Here is a 17,220-nt window from a genome sequence, read left to right on the forward strand (position 1 = left end):
TCATCCCCTTCTCCTCCTGCCCCCAATCCCTCCCAACATCAGAGTCTTTTCCAATGAGTCAACTCTTCACATGAGGTGGCCAAAGTGTTGGAACTTCAGCTTTAGCATCAGTCCTTCCAAAGAACACCCAGGACTGATCTCTTTTAGAATGGACTGGTTGGATCTCCTTGCAGTCCAAGGGACTCTCAAGAGTCTTCTCCAACACCACAGTTCAAAAGCATCAATTCTTCAGCACTCAGCTTTCTTCACAGTCCAACTCTCACATCCATACATGACCACAGGAAAAACCATAGCCTTGACTAAAAGGGCCTTGTTGGCAAAGTAATTTCTCTGCTTTTCAATATGCTATCTAGGTTGGTCATAACTTTTGTTCCAAGGAGTAAGCATGTCATTCACGCTTTAGAGTCTTTTAATTTCATGGCTGCAATCACCATCTGCAGTGATTTTGGAGCCCCCCAAAATAAAGTCTGACACTTTCCGCTGTTTCCCCATCTATTTCCCATGAAGTGATGGGACCAGATGCCATGATCTTCATTTTCTGAATGCTGAACTTTAAGCCAACTTTTTCACTCTCCTCTTTCACTTTCATCAAGAGGCTTTTTAGTTCCTCTTCACTTTCTGCCATAAGGGTGGTGTTATCTGCATATCTGAGGTTATTGATATTTCTTCTGGCAATCTTGATTCCAGCTTGTGCTTCTTCCAGCCCAGCATTTCTCATGATGTACTGTGCATGTAAGTTAAATAAGCAGGGTGACAATATACAGCCTTGACGTACTCCTTTTCCTATTTGGAACCAGTCTGTTGTTCCATGTCCAGTTCTAACTGTTGCTCCTAACCTGCATACAGGTTTCTCAAGAGGCAGGTCAGATAGTCTGGTATTCCCATCTCTTTCAGAATTTTCCACAGTTTATTGTGATCCACACAGTCAAAGGCTTTGGCATAGTCAATAAAGCAGAAATAGATGTTTTTCTGGAACTCCCTTGCTTTTTCAATGATCCAGCGGATGTTGGCAATTTGATCTCTGGTTCCTCTGCCTTTTCTAAAACCAGCTTGAACATCAGGAAGTTCATGGTTCACATATTGCTGAAGCCTGGCTTGGAGAATTTTAAGCATTACTTTACTAGTGTGTGAGATGAGTTCAATTGTGTGGTAGTTTGAGCATTCTTTGGCATTGCCTTTCTTTGGGATTGGAATGAAAACTGACCTTTTCCAGGCCTGCGGCCACTGCTGAGTTTTCCAAATTTGCTGGTATATTGAGTGCAGCACTTTCACAGCATCATCTTCCAGGATTTGAAAGAGCTCAACTGGAGTTCCATCACCTCCACTAGCTTTGTTCGTAATGATGCTTTCTAAGGCCCAGTTGACTTCACATTCCAGGATGTCTGGCTCTAGGTGAGTGATCACACCATTGTGATTATCTTGGTCATGAAGATCTTTTTTGTACAGTTCTTCTGTGTATTCTTGCCAGCTCTTCTTAATATCTTTTGCTTCTGTTAAGTCCATACCATTTCTGTCCTTTATTGAGCCCATCTTTGTGTGAAATGTTCCCTTGGTATCTCTAATTTTGGTGTCCAATTCATTGCTACCCTGCCAGGCTCCTCTGTCCATAGGATTCTCCAGGCAAGAATACTGGAGTGGACTGCCATGCCCTGCTCCAAGGGATCTTCCAGTCCAGGGATTGAACCCTCATCTTCTCCATCTTCTGCATTAGCAGGTGGGTTCTTTACCACTAGCACCACCTGGGAAGCCCTTGTTTCTCTATATGGAAGCCTAAAACCTATTTTGTAAAGACTGGGTAACAAGGGGTTTTAAACTGTAGTAAGGTAACAGTGTGGAAATGATTCATTTTAAAACAATGAAAATTGTATTATTCTTTCATTCACCCCTTCTTTTGCCAAATTTGCACTGAACATTTTCTGTGTTCAAGGAACTCTGCTAGGTACTCACCATTATGGAGAAATAAATTATTCCTCCCCAGCATAGAATAAACCCATGTCTTCGGCCCCAGATGCTACTAAATGGAATAAAGCAGAAATTCCGTAGAGAGAAACAAATGGCAGTTTTCTCTCTGATCATGGCTTGTTCTGACTTTCCCAAAGGAAGAATAAAATTAATGGGTTTCAAACAATCTCAAGGATGAAAGCAGTTCATAGCTTGAGATTGGCTTTGAGTATGAAGTTGAAAAAAAACGTGAAGACCTCTTTGGGTTTTTATTATCTGATCTTTTAGGATTTCTGCTAGTCATAGTAGGAGCAATGGTGAAAGTAAAGGGGAAGTTGTATGGTTGACAATGTGTAAGTGAAAGTGTCCTGCTTATCCTTATTTTGAAATTACTTAACAAACAGCATTTAATTTGTTTAATTTCTGTCTGCCTTTAAGAGAGTTAGAATTTGCGGAATATTAGGACACAGTAGGAAAACAATATAGATCTTATATACAATAGAATATTGGCAGAGTTACTTCTGTGAAAACAAAGAAAAGGATGAGGTCTGCAAAATGAGTACGGAATGGATTTTTATTTGATTTTTTTCTTTCCAAATTGATAGTCCCAAAGCATGATCCATTAAAGACCCTCCACAGAAACTGGCGCCTCTTTATTTCTTCTCTGATCTCTCCGTCTCACTTAATTCATTTTTGTTTGCCATGTAATTTATTGTGTACAACCTTTTGAAGGAAAGAAAAGAAACTCTATAGCTTTAAAAGCGCCAAAAAAAGCCCCATGATCTTCACTACTCAGCATCCTTATTCTTTATATTTGTCTAACACACGAATAAATGTGTTAGCTCCCAGGAAGTCATAAATTCAAGCCACTTAGTGAGGAAGATGGAATTTAATTGTATGTTCCATAGAATAATTGAAAGATAAAGGAAGGTCACAATATAGAAATTTAAAAGAAACCTTATTTTGTTGAAAATTGGCACCAAACTGTGTGTAAATAAGTGTGTGCAGAAGTTAAAAAAAAAAAAAAAACACTGATGGAAAGGGGATGGGAACTGAATTTATCCAAAGAGCACAGTCTCTTGGAGTACGGCTTAATCAAGTTTAAGAACAATTAACTGCTTTATCTTGCTGTGGTGCTTGAAGAATATTTTCTGAAAAATTTATCTTCCTTCTTATTTATATTCCTGTGAATGTATGCCAAGTAAGCCATGTCTTCCAACTTTATAGAACAGAAGAAAGTAAACAGAACACAAGCAGGCTGGCTGCTGTTGCACATGATTCTGGAAGTGTCTTCACAGCTTGAGAAAGACAGGGCGGCCCCATCGTGCAACTTTCTGTTGTCTCATATGGTACCTGGTCCTGAAGAGAACTTCTCTCCGAGGTCTGCTGTGAGTTTGTGCCTTTAAACCTGGAAAGCAGTAACTCTGCTCTTCTCACGTCCCTCCTCTAAAAGTTCTAAACATGGCCAGTTCAGTTCAGTTCAGTTCAGTCGCTCAGTTGTGTCCGACTCTTTGCGACCCCATGAATCGCAGCACGCCGGGCCTCCACATCCATCACCATCTCCTGGAGTTCACTCAGACTCACGTCCATCGAGTCCGTGATGCCATCCAGCCATCTCATCCTCTGTCGTGCCCTTCTCCTCCTGCCCCCAATCCCTCCCAGCATCAAAGTTTTTTCCAATGAGTCAACTCTTCACATGAGGTGGCCAAAGTACTGGAGTTTCAGCTTTAGCATCATTCCTTCCAAAGAAATCCCAAGGCTGATCCCCTTCAGAATGGACTGGTTGGATCTCCTTGCAGCCCAAGGGACTCTCAAGAGTCTTCTCCAACACCACCGTTCAAAAGCATCAATTCTTCAGCACTCAGCCTTCTTCACAGTCCAAATCTCACATCCATACATGACCACTGGAAAACCATAGCCTTGAGTAGACGGACCTTAGTCGGCAAAGTAATGTCTCTGCTTTTGAATATGCAGTCTAGGCTGGTCATAACTTTTCTTCCAAGGAGTAAGCGTCTTTTAATTTCATGACTCCAGTCACCATCTGCAATGATTTTGGAGCCCCCAAAAATAAAGTCTGACACTGTTTCCACTGTTTCCCCATTTATTTCCCATGAAGCCAGGCTTCAGCAATACGTGAACTGTGAACTTCCTGATGTTCAAGCTGGTTTTAGAAAAGGCAGAGGAACCAGAGATCAAATTGCCAACATCTGCTGGATCATGGAAAAAGCAAGAGAGTTCCAGAGAAACATCTATTTCTGACTTATTGACTATGCCAAAGCCTTTGACTGTGTGGATCCCAATAAACTGTGGAAAATTCTGAAAGAGATGGGAATACCAGACCACCTGACCTGCCTCTTGAGAAATCTGTATGCAGGTTAGGAAGCAACAGTTAGAACTGGACATGGAGCAACAGACTGATTCCAGATAGGAAAAGGAGTACGTCAAGGCTGTATATTGTCACCCTGCTTATTTAACTTCTATGCAGAGTACATCATGAGAAACGCTGGGCTGGAAGAAACACAAGCTGGAATCAAGATTGCCAGGAGAAATCTCAATAACCTCAGATATGCAGATGACACCCTTATGGCAGAAAGTGAAGAGGAACTAAAAAGCCTCTTGATGAAAGTGAAAGAGGAGAGTGAAAAAGTTGGCTTAAAGCTCAACATTCAGAAAATGAAGATCATGGCTTCCGGTCCCATCACTTCATGGGAAATAGATGGGGAAACATGGCCAGTTAGGACCTTGTAAACCATCCGATTTTTAAGAACCCCCTTTTTGGATGTGCAGCGTTTCCCCTTACTACTAACTTGCTATTAAAGTTGATTCATTAATGTCCTCATTTCAAGGTCTCCCTCCTGTGCAATATGGCCTTGTACATAGAGGGTTTTATGGTAAATAGTGTATATCTGCATAAATATGTCTACCTGGAAATGATTTGTGATCTGAAATATTCTGCTTTGACATTTTCAAATCATATTGCTTTCAGTTCAGTTCAGTTCAGTTCTGTTGCTCAGTCGTGTCTGACTCTTTGCGACCCCATGAATCGAAGCACGCCAGGCCTCCCTGTCCATCACCAACTCCCGGAGTTCACTCAGGCTCACGTCCATCGAGTCAGTGATGCCATCCAGCCATCTCATCCTCTGTCATCTCCTTCTCCTCCTGGCCCCAATCCCTCCCAGCATCAGAGTCTTCTCCAGTGAGTCAACTCTTCACATGAGGTGGCCAAAGTACTGGAGTTTCAACTTCAGCATCATTCCCTCCAAAGAAATCCCAGGGCTGATCTCCTTCAGAATGGATGGGTTGGATCTCCTTGCAGTCCAAGGAACTTTCAAGAGTCTTATCCAACACCACACTTCAAAAGCATCAATTCTTCGGCACTCAGCCTTCTTCACAATCCAACTCTCACATCCATACGTGACCACTGGAAAAACCATAGCCTTGACTAGATGGACCTTTGTTGGCAAAGTAATGTCTTTGCTTTTCAATATGCTATCTAGGTTGCTCATAACTTTCCTTCCAAGGAGTAAGTGTCTTTTAATTTCATGGCTGCAGTCACCATCTGCAGTGATTTTGGAGCCCCCCAAAATAAAGTCTGACACTGTTTCTACTGTTTCCCCATCTATTTCCCATCATCACTCATTTAATAAATATTTAATTAGGGCCCACTCCGAACTGAGCATTCTACTCTTTCCTGGTCACACTATAAAGTCAAACAGTTCCCTGTCCTCAGGAGCTTGCTGGGGTGGGGAGTTGGGGGTGGGGGAGAGAACAACAGAGCTAATCAGTCAAAGTAATGAATCACTAATTCCAAACAAAGATCCATGATTATAAAGGAGAAATGCAGGGACTGCCCGGGCAGTCCAGTGGTTAAGACACTGAGCTTCCACTGCAGGGGACAAGTTGCCCACGCTTGGGGCAACTAAGATCAAACCTTGCCAGTGCAGTAAAAAAAAAAAAAAAAGTGCAGGGTCTGTGAGTTTTCACACTGGACATGATCTGGATTGAAGTAGGGTGGGGGTGTCAGCTGGAAAGTATTCCCTAAGAAAGAGTTCCTTAAGAAAGGGCAAAACTAGGAGAAACCATGTTCTCCAGGCAGAGGAAACTTCATAGGGACCAGTTCCCCAAGTGGGAAGACTCTCACACGTCATCTCATGCTTGGGACAAAGCCTGTGTAATTTCTGCCTCAACAGTTGAGACTCTCTCAAAGATTAGTTTTAAGCAGAGTCGAGTCATGCCTCAATGTTGTTCAATTTTAAACCAAATCTGGTTCCCTGTAGAGTCTGTAACAGGTTGCGTGACTTGGTTACCTCTGCAGTCCTACTCAATCTTTCCTTGGAGACTGGAAATTCCAGCACTGTTTTCTCTCCATCTCCACTAGCCAGACTGGGAGTGGAGTCTGGATTTCCTTTCAGCTCTATCAGTTGGCAGCTTTCCTGCAAAAGGCTTCTTCAAGGCAAATGCTTAAAGTAGATGAAAAGTCAAAATAAGATTGTTGTTGTTGTTTTTCAGTCGCTAAGTCATGTTCAACTCTTTGTCACCCCATGGACTGCAGCACGTCCCTGTCCCTCACTATCTCCCGGAGTTTGCCTAAGTTCATGTCCATTGAGTTAGTGATTCTTTCTAACCATCTCATCCTCTGCCACCCTCGTCTCTTTTTGTCTTCAATTTTTCCCAGCATCAGGATCTTTTCCAATGAGTTGGCTGTTTGCATCAGGCGACCAAATTATTGGAACTTCAGCTTGAGTGTCAGTCCTTCCAATGAGTATCCAGGGTTGATCTCCTTTAGGATTGACTGATCTCCTTGCTGTCCATGGGACCTCTCAAGGGTCTTCTCCAATACCACAATTCAAAAGCATCAAGGTGGTTTGTATCTTTTGTTCAATTTAGGCTCAAAAGGAAATAGAAATCTTCCTTCCATGCTTGAGACTAGAAACAAAAGGTTGGTCGTATTCAGGCACTTAGGAAAATTATAACATCTACATTTGTATTTGCCCTTTCAGCTTTCAAAATATTTCCCGATGCATTGTTGTGTTCTCTCCTTCCTACATTCTTATGAAATGGTTTGAAATCATCATTTATACCTTTTTCCAGGTGAAGAGAGGTTAAAACATCCGAATCACAGAGGAAGTTGTTGGCAGTGCTGAAAGCGGGATCCAAGCCTTGTGAATCCAAGTCTGGTTAAAAAGAATGGGGAAGTCTCGGACCACCTCACTGACTTGCACCAGGCCAAAGGAACCCCTGGGGGAAATACTTGTGTTCCCTCCACCAACATCCGATACATTAAGAGCCCATTTATAAGGAAAACAGAGCTGGACTCTGTTCTAGACCATAAGTACAAAATTCTTCTGAGGACATAAAGCTTTTATTTCTGTCATTTTTGTGGCCACTTTTGGTAACCCATTAATAATGGTTCAGGTAATAATGTGATAGGCCAGCTATTTTTGTATGCATTTCTGAAAACAACAAAAGAAATGCATTGCCCTCCTTCACTCTAACATTCTTTACATGAACTAAGTCATCTAATTCACATTGATATGCTAATGGTACATGCTTGAGAAAATAGGTATATACTGGGTTCTGAAGCACAAAACGAATATAGGAAACTGTCAGTGACTTAGCTTTCTATATTTAATTTTGCTTTAGAACAATTCATCAGTTAATTTCTCATGGCAAACTTTTCTATTGCTGGAGATATAAAAATGAAACTGTAAATACGAGAGATATTTAGTGAGGCCAAGAAGATCTGAAATTAGAATTGCAATTATGTCAGCTGAATAAATTTCCTTTTCACTCATACTTTTTTAAATGGTCAGATTGTTGAAGTTAGAATATATCTGTCAGTAAGCTGATGTACCAGCCAAATGCTCACACTGGCAGAAAACTCACATAGCATGAAATTATTTCATACAATGAAATAATTTCATAAGGTGAAACATTTTCACACTCCATTATTTTAACTCAAAGCTAGTAATATATTCTTTGCCTCTCTTTCATTACAAGGAGAAATTGGTTGTTAATACCTCCTTCCACATATTCTCTGTAGCCCTAGATAGTGTGAGGTACATGCTTTTGCTCAGGATCCTGCATGTGACTTTATAGTTTCCGGGCAGCAGGACTGGGGCACTGACTCTGAGCTTCCCACTAGTCCCCAGGCAGGGCTGTGGGCCATCTACCCAGCACCCTGCTTCTAATGTAAAATGGCATGGGATAACTCTTCAACGAGACTTGCTTTAAAATACAGTGAATGTAGTCAAATATCCAAAATTGCCGTTAACAGTTTTCATTGAAGATTTATGCAACAATGAATTTTTAAAGAGCCTCTTAGGTGTAATCTTGAATTTCTTTTTCATCTTGATTTTTCACTCCTTTCTTCCTATACCCTTTACTTCAATAAATGACTGCCTGAGACAGCAGCCAAACCCCCTGCTTTAGCAATGTTGTCTTTTCCCTTTTGCTGTGCCCTCCACCAGTACTTCTCTTTTTCTATCTCTTTAGGTCAGACTGGGAGATTAGCATTCACATACACACACCACCATGTGTCAAATGGACAGCTTGTGGGAACCTGCTGTAAAGCACAGGAGCTCAGCTCTGGTGGTTTGTGATGACCTAGAGGGTGGGATGGGGGCAGGGGATCAGTAGGAGAGTGGTCCAAGTAGGAGGGAATATATGTGTGTGTGTGTCAGTTCAGTTCAGTTCATTTCAGTCGCTCAGTCGTGTCTGACTCTTTGAGACCCCATGAATTGCAGCACGCCAGGCCTCCCTGTCCATCACCATCTCCCGGAGTTCACTCAGACTCACGTCCATCAAGTCCGTGATGCCATCCAGCCATTTCATCCTCTGTCATCCCCTTCTCCTCCTGCCCCCAATCCCTCCCAGCATCAGAGTCTTTTCCAATGAGTCAGCTCTTCTCATGAGGTGGCCAAGTACTGGAGTTTCAGCTTTAGCATCATTCCTTCCAAAGAAATCCCAGGGTTGATCTTCTTCAGAATGGACTGGTTGGATCTCCTTGCAGTCCAAGGAACTCTCAAGAGTCTTCTCCAACACCACAGTTCAAAAGCATCAATTCTTCAGTGCTCAGCCTTCTTCACAGGCCAACTCTCACATCCATACATGAATACTGGAAAACCATAGCCTTGAGTAGATGGACCTTAGTCGGCAAAGTAATGTCTCTGCTTTTGAATATGCTGTCTAGGTGTGTGTGTGTACATATATATATCTGATTCACTTCATTGTGAATTATATTCCAATTAAAAATATACATATAAGACACAGCTCCAATGTCACTTTCTCTCCAAAATTTGTAAAACTCATCTCCAAATCCACTGACCCCAGCTGGAAGTTATCTCTTTCTTCTTAGAATCCTCTTAACATTATCTCCCATTTGTGACAGTTCTCATTCTCTACTTCATATTTGAGGTATTGGGTACATATGTTAATCCTGGGGTTTTTGGAAACCTGTTCATGGCAGTAGACCTTGTATCTGGACCCCTGTAGAGCGGTGGTTTTCCATCTCTCTGTGAACTGGTGCCATTTTGACTAGTCCTTTGGGAAGCCCCCTGAAGAGCTCCCCCTGCTCACACACTCCCTTCCCCCCATTGCTGAGCTGTCTGAATGTCTGCTCTGCTCCTGTCTGCTTGACTGTGTGCTGCTGGAAGTTCTCACTTGTTCCTTTCCTGTCAACACATCATCTTGCTATAGTCGCGAGATTCGCTGTTAGGTCACTCTTCTTACTTCCTGCAGGAACGTTTATACTGCTGATCATGAGTCATAGGACCCATTCTGTTCATCATTCCATGGGAGAGGCATCACCATGTATGTGTGGGGCTCAACTGGGACAAAATGGACCCATCAGAGTTGGGAGCACATCTATGAAGAGCTTACAGCACTCCAGAAAGCCATGGCCACATCATTTAGGAATCTCTGTCTTGGCAACTTGAACCTCATAGGTGCTAAATGTGTTTTTACGGAATTAATTTACCTAAGTGTGTGACGCTGTTTATATTTTCAACCTGTAGCCCTTTCTTGAGTAACAATACCATGGTTTTGCTACCTGCAGAATGAAGTATTTTACATATGTATAAGCAAAAAGAATATTTCCCTCGTTAGCATCTCTAGACCAGGAATTCAGAGAACAAATCTGTATCTACCTAGTGACCTGCCTTCTGAAACCCTTTAGCTTCAGCTACTGGAAGACACAATTTTTACATGTTAACTTTAATGTCTGGGCCAGTCCTGGGCATTTTTACTTTTAGGTCTGTTCCTCAGCATTTATAGGATTGTTGACCTTATGTCATAGGAAGGCTGCCTTGTAACATAGGTGGGCTGATCCCTGAAGGGTGCATTTTTCTGTTAGTGGGATTCTGGCAGGGTTCAGCCAGTGGGAGGATGGAGGGCAGTTGAAGACAGAAGCCGAGGTGGGGGCTCTGGCAGCTCTCACATGCTCCCATAGGTCTGTGGTGGGCAAACCCAGCACCCAGACTCCCATAAGAACACTTCTTCCTTCCCTCCGTTGCTAATCACCAGGCTACTTCACTATCTCCTGAGGATTCTGAGCTGTTGCTGTGTAACCAGTCTCTTGTATTTCATTCTCTCTGTTTTAAGTCCCCAGGATGGTTTGTTTTTCTGGTTGGACTTGACGGATACAGTGCCGCTGACACACCTTCTCCAGCTCTAGGGACATAAAGATGACAAGTCACATGATTCCTCTGATTGTATAGACTGAAGGGAATAGTATTCTTCACTCTGTTGCCAAAGACTGGCTTCCATCCATATGGAAAAGTTGGCCTCAATTGCAAGTGACAAGCAGACAGTGTTAATACTGCTCTGTGACCTTAAGCACATAGTCTCTGGGTCTGCATTTCTTCATCTGTAAAATAAATGGTATAATAATATTGACCTCATAGAGTTATGAGGATTAAATGAATGAATACATATAAAGTGCTTACAACACTACTTGGCACATAGAGAGCTCTATATAAGTGTTAACTATTATTATTTAACTAAAAAGAGCTCATTATCTTTTCTTGCCTGTTAGTTTAATTCTGAAAATGGTGAAGTATAAAGCTAATTTGTTGTAGGATTTTCATGACTTTATTAGATTTGTAACTTGTCTTCCTGAATCAGCCAAAGACAAATGGAAGCCATTAACTTTGCAGAGTTTAATATTTGGCCTGAGCTTTATCATTGGCAATGCTATCAGAATTAGCCACATAAATTTGTTACTGAATTTGGAAAACAGTTTGGAAGCATTACATCTTCTATGAAATTCTCCCTTTTGAATGATTCCTTTTAGAATTCAGTCCAAAAAAGCCTTGTTTGCCTTATGAACCTGTCAAAGCTTTCTCTTTTTTCATCATGGTAATTATGTAAATGGCCATGAATCCTTTTTGGTTTCGGTTGTTGAAGAGCTGAGAACTAAATTTAAAGTTTAGTTGTATAATTTGTGCTTGGTTGCCCCTGCCCCATATTTGTTTCTACTTAATTTGGCTTTGGTTTTATCATTCAACTTATTTTTTTATTGATTCCATTATATTTCACCATTTGTATCAGTGTTATGTGTTACAGCAAATTCTTTCTGGAATAAGATGTGATAAATAAATAAGATGTGTTATAAATAAATAACACTAAATTCAATTTGTAGGGTTTTTGGAGTGTGTTTTCCATCAATATGTTATTCTTTGTGTGTCTTAGTTGCTCAGTCATGTCTACTTTTTGAGACCCATGAATGTAGTGCACCAGGCTCCTCTGTCCTTGGGATTCTCCAGGCATGAATACTGGAGAAGGTTGCCGTGCCTTTCTCCAGGGGATCTTCCTGAATATGTTATTCTACATCACCGAATTCACGGGGCGGAGGGGTGGGAGTGGAGGTGGGTGGTGGGGTGGGGGGGGGGGGGAGGGGGTAGAGGAGGAATGGGTTGGAAGTATGGGATTAGTATATATAAACTATTGCATGTAGAATGGATAAACAGAAAGGTTCTACTATATAGAACAGGAAACAATATCCAATATCCTGTGATAAACCATAAAGGAAAAGAATATGAAAAAATAATATATGTATGTATAAGTGAATCACTTTTCTGTACAGAAGGAATTAACATATAGTAAATCAATTATTAGTTAGTTCAGTCTCTCAGTCGTGTCCGACTCTTTGTGACCCCATGAATCGCAGCACTCCAGGCCTCCACGTCCATCATCATCTCCCGGAGTTCACTCAGACTCACGTCCATCAAGTCCGTGATGCCATCCAGCCATCTCATCCTCTGTAGTGCCCTTCTCCTCCTGCCCCCAATCCCTCCCAGCATCAAAGTCTTTTCCAGTGAGTCAACTCTTCACATGAGGTGGCCAAAGTACTGGAGTTTCAGCTTTAGCATCATTCCTTCCAAAGAAATCCCGGGGCTGATCTTCAGAATGGACTGGTTGGATCTTCTTGCAGTCCAAGGGACTCTCAAGAGTCTTCTCCAACACCACAGTTCAAAAGCATTAATTCTTCGGTGCTCAGCCTTCTTCACAGTCCAAATCTCACATCCATACATGACCACAGGAATACTTCAGTTAAATAAATTTTAATGAAGAGATTAATCTCTAGGTAAAAAATTATATTCATAGGTAGCTGAAGTTTTCAGCATGGCCTGTCTTAGGAATCTGAAGTGGTTTGGTCACATGCCTCGGTCATTTTTATTTCAGAATCAGTTGTAATAGACTGCCAAAGTCTTACAGAGCATGAATTCTATGGTATGTTATTGCTATTTGGAAAAAGCATTTTGTGGTCAAGTAAGTTTGGGAAATGCCCAGTTATAGAAAATTATGTCTCACTGCTTCAGGAGTTTTTAGAGCGTGAATTAAGTACATTGTGATTCTCTAAGAAGGAAACAATATGAAGTAGAATTTTCCTAACTTGCATAACCAAGGAACTCTCTCCACTGCCATTTTTTTTTCATTCTTAATCGAAACTCCAGTTAATATTTTGAGGAGTTAGGATTCTCTTATATAGGCTGATTTCCTACAGACTGGATTTTCCCTATATAGTTTAGGCAAATACTATTTTTTAATTAAGTCTAAGTCTAATTAAGAAAATAGGTGATGCTGGTAATGCTGTTCACCATCAATTAAGAGCATTCTTTAGAATCAGGAATCTTGAAGATTTCTTAATTCTTAAAAATTCATCTTATTATAATAAGAAAAGCAGGTTGTTTGGAAGTAAATGCACTTTTTTTAGTGCTGGACCTCTTAAGCACTGTTTCTGCTTAAAATCAACTTACCTGGACAAAAATATAAAATCAATGACCATGTCACTAATGTGACATCTAAACTGTTCAGTATAATGGAGCCATAATTTAGTTTTAGACAAGAGTCAGATTAAAAGTGAGTAAGAATAGAGTTAAAGGGATCCAGCTGTGAATATAAGAATTTTTTAAATGATGTGATTGGGAAATAAAAGTAATCACTTTCGAGCACTTTACCATATATAAACCTCAAACACAAGGCACAATTTTATTAAGATTGACAAGGCTAATCTATAATTAAAGCGATTTGGAAAGACATTTAACCATGATTTACTTTTTCTTAAAGCTGAACGAAATGGATGCTGTTAAGTGGAACTATCTAATAATACAGCATTCCGGCTGCCTGTCTTTGGTTCCAGAGAATATAGTGGTGCTGGCGCCAGAATTCTAGATTCCTCTATTTATGGGGACATTTATTCCCACAGAGCCCCTCTTCCAGCACAATTTTCCTACCATAACCAGACTGAAAACAGCTTGGATACACAATGTTTGTTTCATGCTTAACTTTTACAAAAATGCTTGCACATGTGTCATTTTGTTCATTTTAACAAGACAAATGAGAAAAATGTTAGCAGAGACAATTATGCTGCATGGTTAGGAGTGTAAGCCACACCTGGATTTAAATATGACTCTACCATTAGTTCTCGACCCTTGAGCAAGTCACCTAATTGCTCCAAGCCTCCGTTTCCTGCTCAATAAAACGGGAGTAATAATAGAATCTAATTTATGTGACGATTAAATGAGCTAATCCAAAGTGCTTAGTGCAGAGTAAATGCTCATTACATGCATTGTATATTATATAATGTATAGATTCAAACAGAAGAAAGTGAGATTCAAGAGAGTGACTTGTTCAAAGTTGCAAAAAAAAAAAAAAAACAAAAAAAAAAAAACAAAACTAGGATTTGAACTCTGACCTTGCCATCCCTAGTAGGGAAACCGTAAGAGCCCTGTCCTGGTGGACGGCTGCTTGCCTGGTACGCTCCTTGCTGACCCTAACAAGGCTCTAGCACATGACCTACCATAGCATAGTAGACAGAGTGTGTGGGGTGGTTGGAAGTATGTGAGTTTTAGAATTAGACAGATATGAGTTCAAATCCAAGTGTTGCCACTTGTTTGCACAATTAGTGAAATTGTGATAATAATATCTTCTTCAGGATGAGAATTCAGTGAGATGATGTATGTAAACTGGCTGGTCCATTATAAGCTCTCAGTAGATGTTGATCATTGTTGAGAAGTGATGTGGGGTTGTGGGCGGGGTTGGGGGGGCTCTATATTAACCTGGAGAGAATAGGAATGGCCCCAGTCCTCAACTAATGTGGTGGAGATATAAACTCCCATTTTATTCCCTCTACTCAGATATAAAGAGATAGAAAGCCTTCTCATCCCTGTTATTTTTAACAATCTTGTTTATAAACTTTATCTGCATAATCCAAAATAAAATATTAAAGCTCCTTAATAGGCTCTTAGAAGTAACATCTTGGCAAGCTCTTCTGAGCATGTTTACTACATCTTGGGTTTGTAGTTACAGTAAGTCAATAGATACTTCTAGACATAATTTAAAATTTACACTTAAATTCTAGATGCTTAAAAGAACATCAGAGAATAGAATATTAAATACTGCCCCACCAACATTTGATATTAACTACTGTCAACTGGGAATCATGTAAGTATTTAGCTATTACAAAAATGATGTCTTGAATTCTGTGAGCCTGGCAAAGAGGGCAAGGAGTAGAATCAGGAAGTACTCCCCTGGGGAGGGGAGATTAGCTCTACTAAAGAGGGGAATTATAAACTGAAGCTTGAAGGAGGAGCTGGGACAAAAAAAGACACTGAGAACTGTGGGTCATTATAATGTAAAGTGTGTATAGCAGTTCTTACAGTCTAAAGATTTAGAATAAATGCAGGTATGATGGATTAAATGTTTATATCACCCCCAAGTTCATATACTGACGCCCGTAACCAAGCTCAACATTCAGAAAATGAAGATTATGGCATCTGGTCCCATCACTTCATAGGAAATAGATGGGGAAACAGTGAAAAGAGTGTCAGACTTTATTTTTTTGGGCTCCAAAATCACTGCAGATGGTGACTGCACCCATGAAATTAAAAGACGCTTATTGCTTGGAAGAAAAGTTATGACCAACCTAGATAGCATATTCAAAAGCAGAGACATTACTTTGCTGTCTACTCAAGGCTATGATTTTTCCAGCAGTCATGTATGGATGTGAGATTTGGACTGCGAAGGAGGCTGAGAGCCGAAGAATTGATGCTTTTGAACTGTGGTGTTGGAGAAGACTCTTGAGAGTCCCTTGGACTGCAAGGAGATCCAACCAGTCCATTCTGAAGGAGATCAGCCCTGGGATTTCTTTGGAAAGAATGATGCTAAAGCTGAAACTCCAGTACTTTGGCCACCTCATGCAAAGAGTTGACTCATTGGAGAAGACTTTGATGCTGGGAGGGACTGGGGGCAGGAGGAGAAGGGGATGACAGAGAATGAGATGGCTGGATGGCATCACTGACTCGATGGACATGACTCTGAGTGAACTCCGGGAGATGGTGATGGACAGGGAGGCCTGGAGTGCTGCGATTCATGGGGTGGCAAAGAGTTGGACACGACTGAGCAACTGAACTGAACCCCTAGTGGGAAGATATTGGAGACAAAGCCTTTAGAAGGTAATTAGATCATGAGGGTAGAGCATGAATGGAACAGCTAGTGTCTTTTAAAAGGGACCTCAGAAAGCTCTCTTGGCTTCCTTCTGCCACATGAGGAGAAAATGAGAAGGCAGTCTGCCACCCTGAAGAGGGCCTTCATTAGAACCTGACCATGCTGGCACCCTGGTCTTGAACTTCCCACCTTCCAGAGCTGTGAGAAATAAATTTCTGTTGCTTATAAGACCCCCAGGCTATGGTACTTCATTATAGCAGCCCAAACTGACTTAGACAGCAAGAGCCTGAGAATATATATATAACTGTAAATTTGAAAGGTAATTCAATTTTCCCCAGGTCTATGATAATAACCATATTTTCCTGCCTCTTGCCTTTCCTCCCCACCTCCACCCCCTGGTATAAAAGTAAGGTACCCAAATTGTTTCAACATTGTGGTAGATTATATTCTGCAAAGAATGGTGCATATCTATCTATCTATCTGTATATACATACATACATATATCTCTCCCATCTCACATGCTCTTATAATGTGACATTAACATACCTCCATCAAGAGGTAGGGTATATGGTCCTTGCACCCACAGTACGCAGCAGAGGTGGCTCTGGATGATTTCCAACAGTAGGTCAGAAAAGATGATGTGACTTCCACCTGGCTCTATCTCTTGCAGCACTCACTCCTGGACTCATGCTCAGGCTACCTGGAGAAGTGTCATGTCGATGCTCTGGCTGACTATCCCAGTAGGGCGCCCAGCATAAACCTCCAGACAAGTGAAAGAATGATTCCAGTTCCCTGCCTCTGAGTTTTCCAGCCAAGGCCCTGGAATTTGAGGAGGAGAACCAAGTCAGCTTTGCTGTGCCCCATTTGAACTCCTGACCTATAGGAACCAGGAGGTAACAAATGCTTATTATTGTCCTAAGAGTCTGAGTTTTGGGATAATTTACTCCAGTTATTTGGCAAATCCCCAGGGGTGTTTCAAACATGTCTCATAAACAGTCTTCTCAGACTGTTTAGCTTTGTTTCCTGGGACTAGTGGCTGCCCAAGAAGCTGTGCAAAGCACAATGCCTCACTACTGTCACTATTGCTAGGTCACTTGTGTGATTAGAACCATGTTGGACTTATTTGGAAACTTCATATGGAGCTGGAGAATCTTGATTAGTTGAGAGAAGATGAAAACCCATTACCTAAAAGAGAAATAACATGTGCCATGATTTGGCTATTTAGGCATGTAGACATAAGTGCTTTTCTGGGTTTTTGAACTGTGGTGTTGGAGAAGACTCTTGAGAGTCCCTTGGACTGCAAGGAGATCCAACCAGTCCATTCTTTTTTTT

This window comes from Ovis aries, chromosome 1 (assembly GCF_016772045.2).
Source record: "Ovis aries strain OAR_USU_Benz2616 breed Rambouillet chromosome 1, ARS-UI_Ramb_v3.0, whole genome shotgun sequence".
Taxonomy (NCBI): Eukaryota; Metazoa; Chordata; class Mammalia; order Artiodactyla; family Bovidae; genus Ovis; species Ovis aries.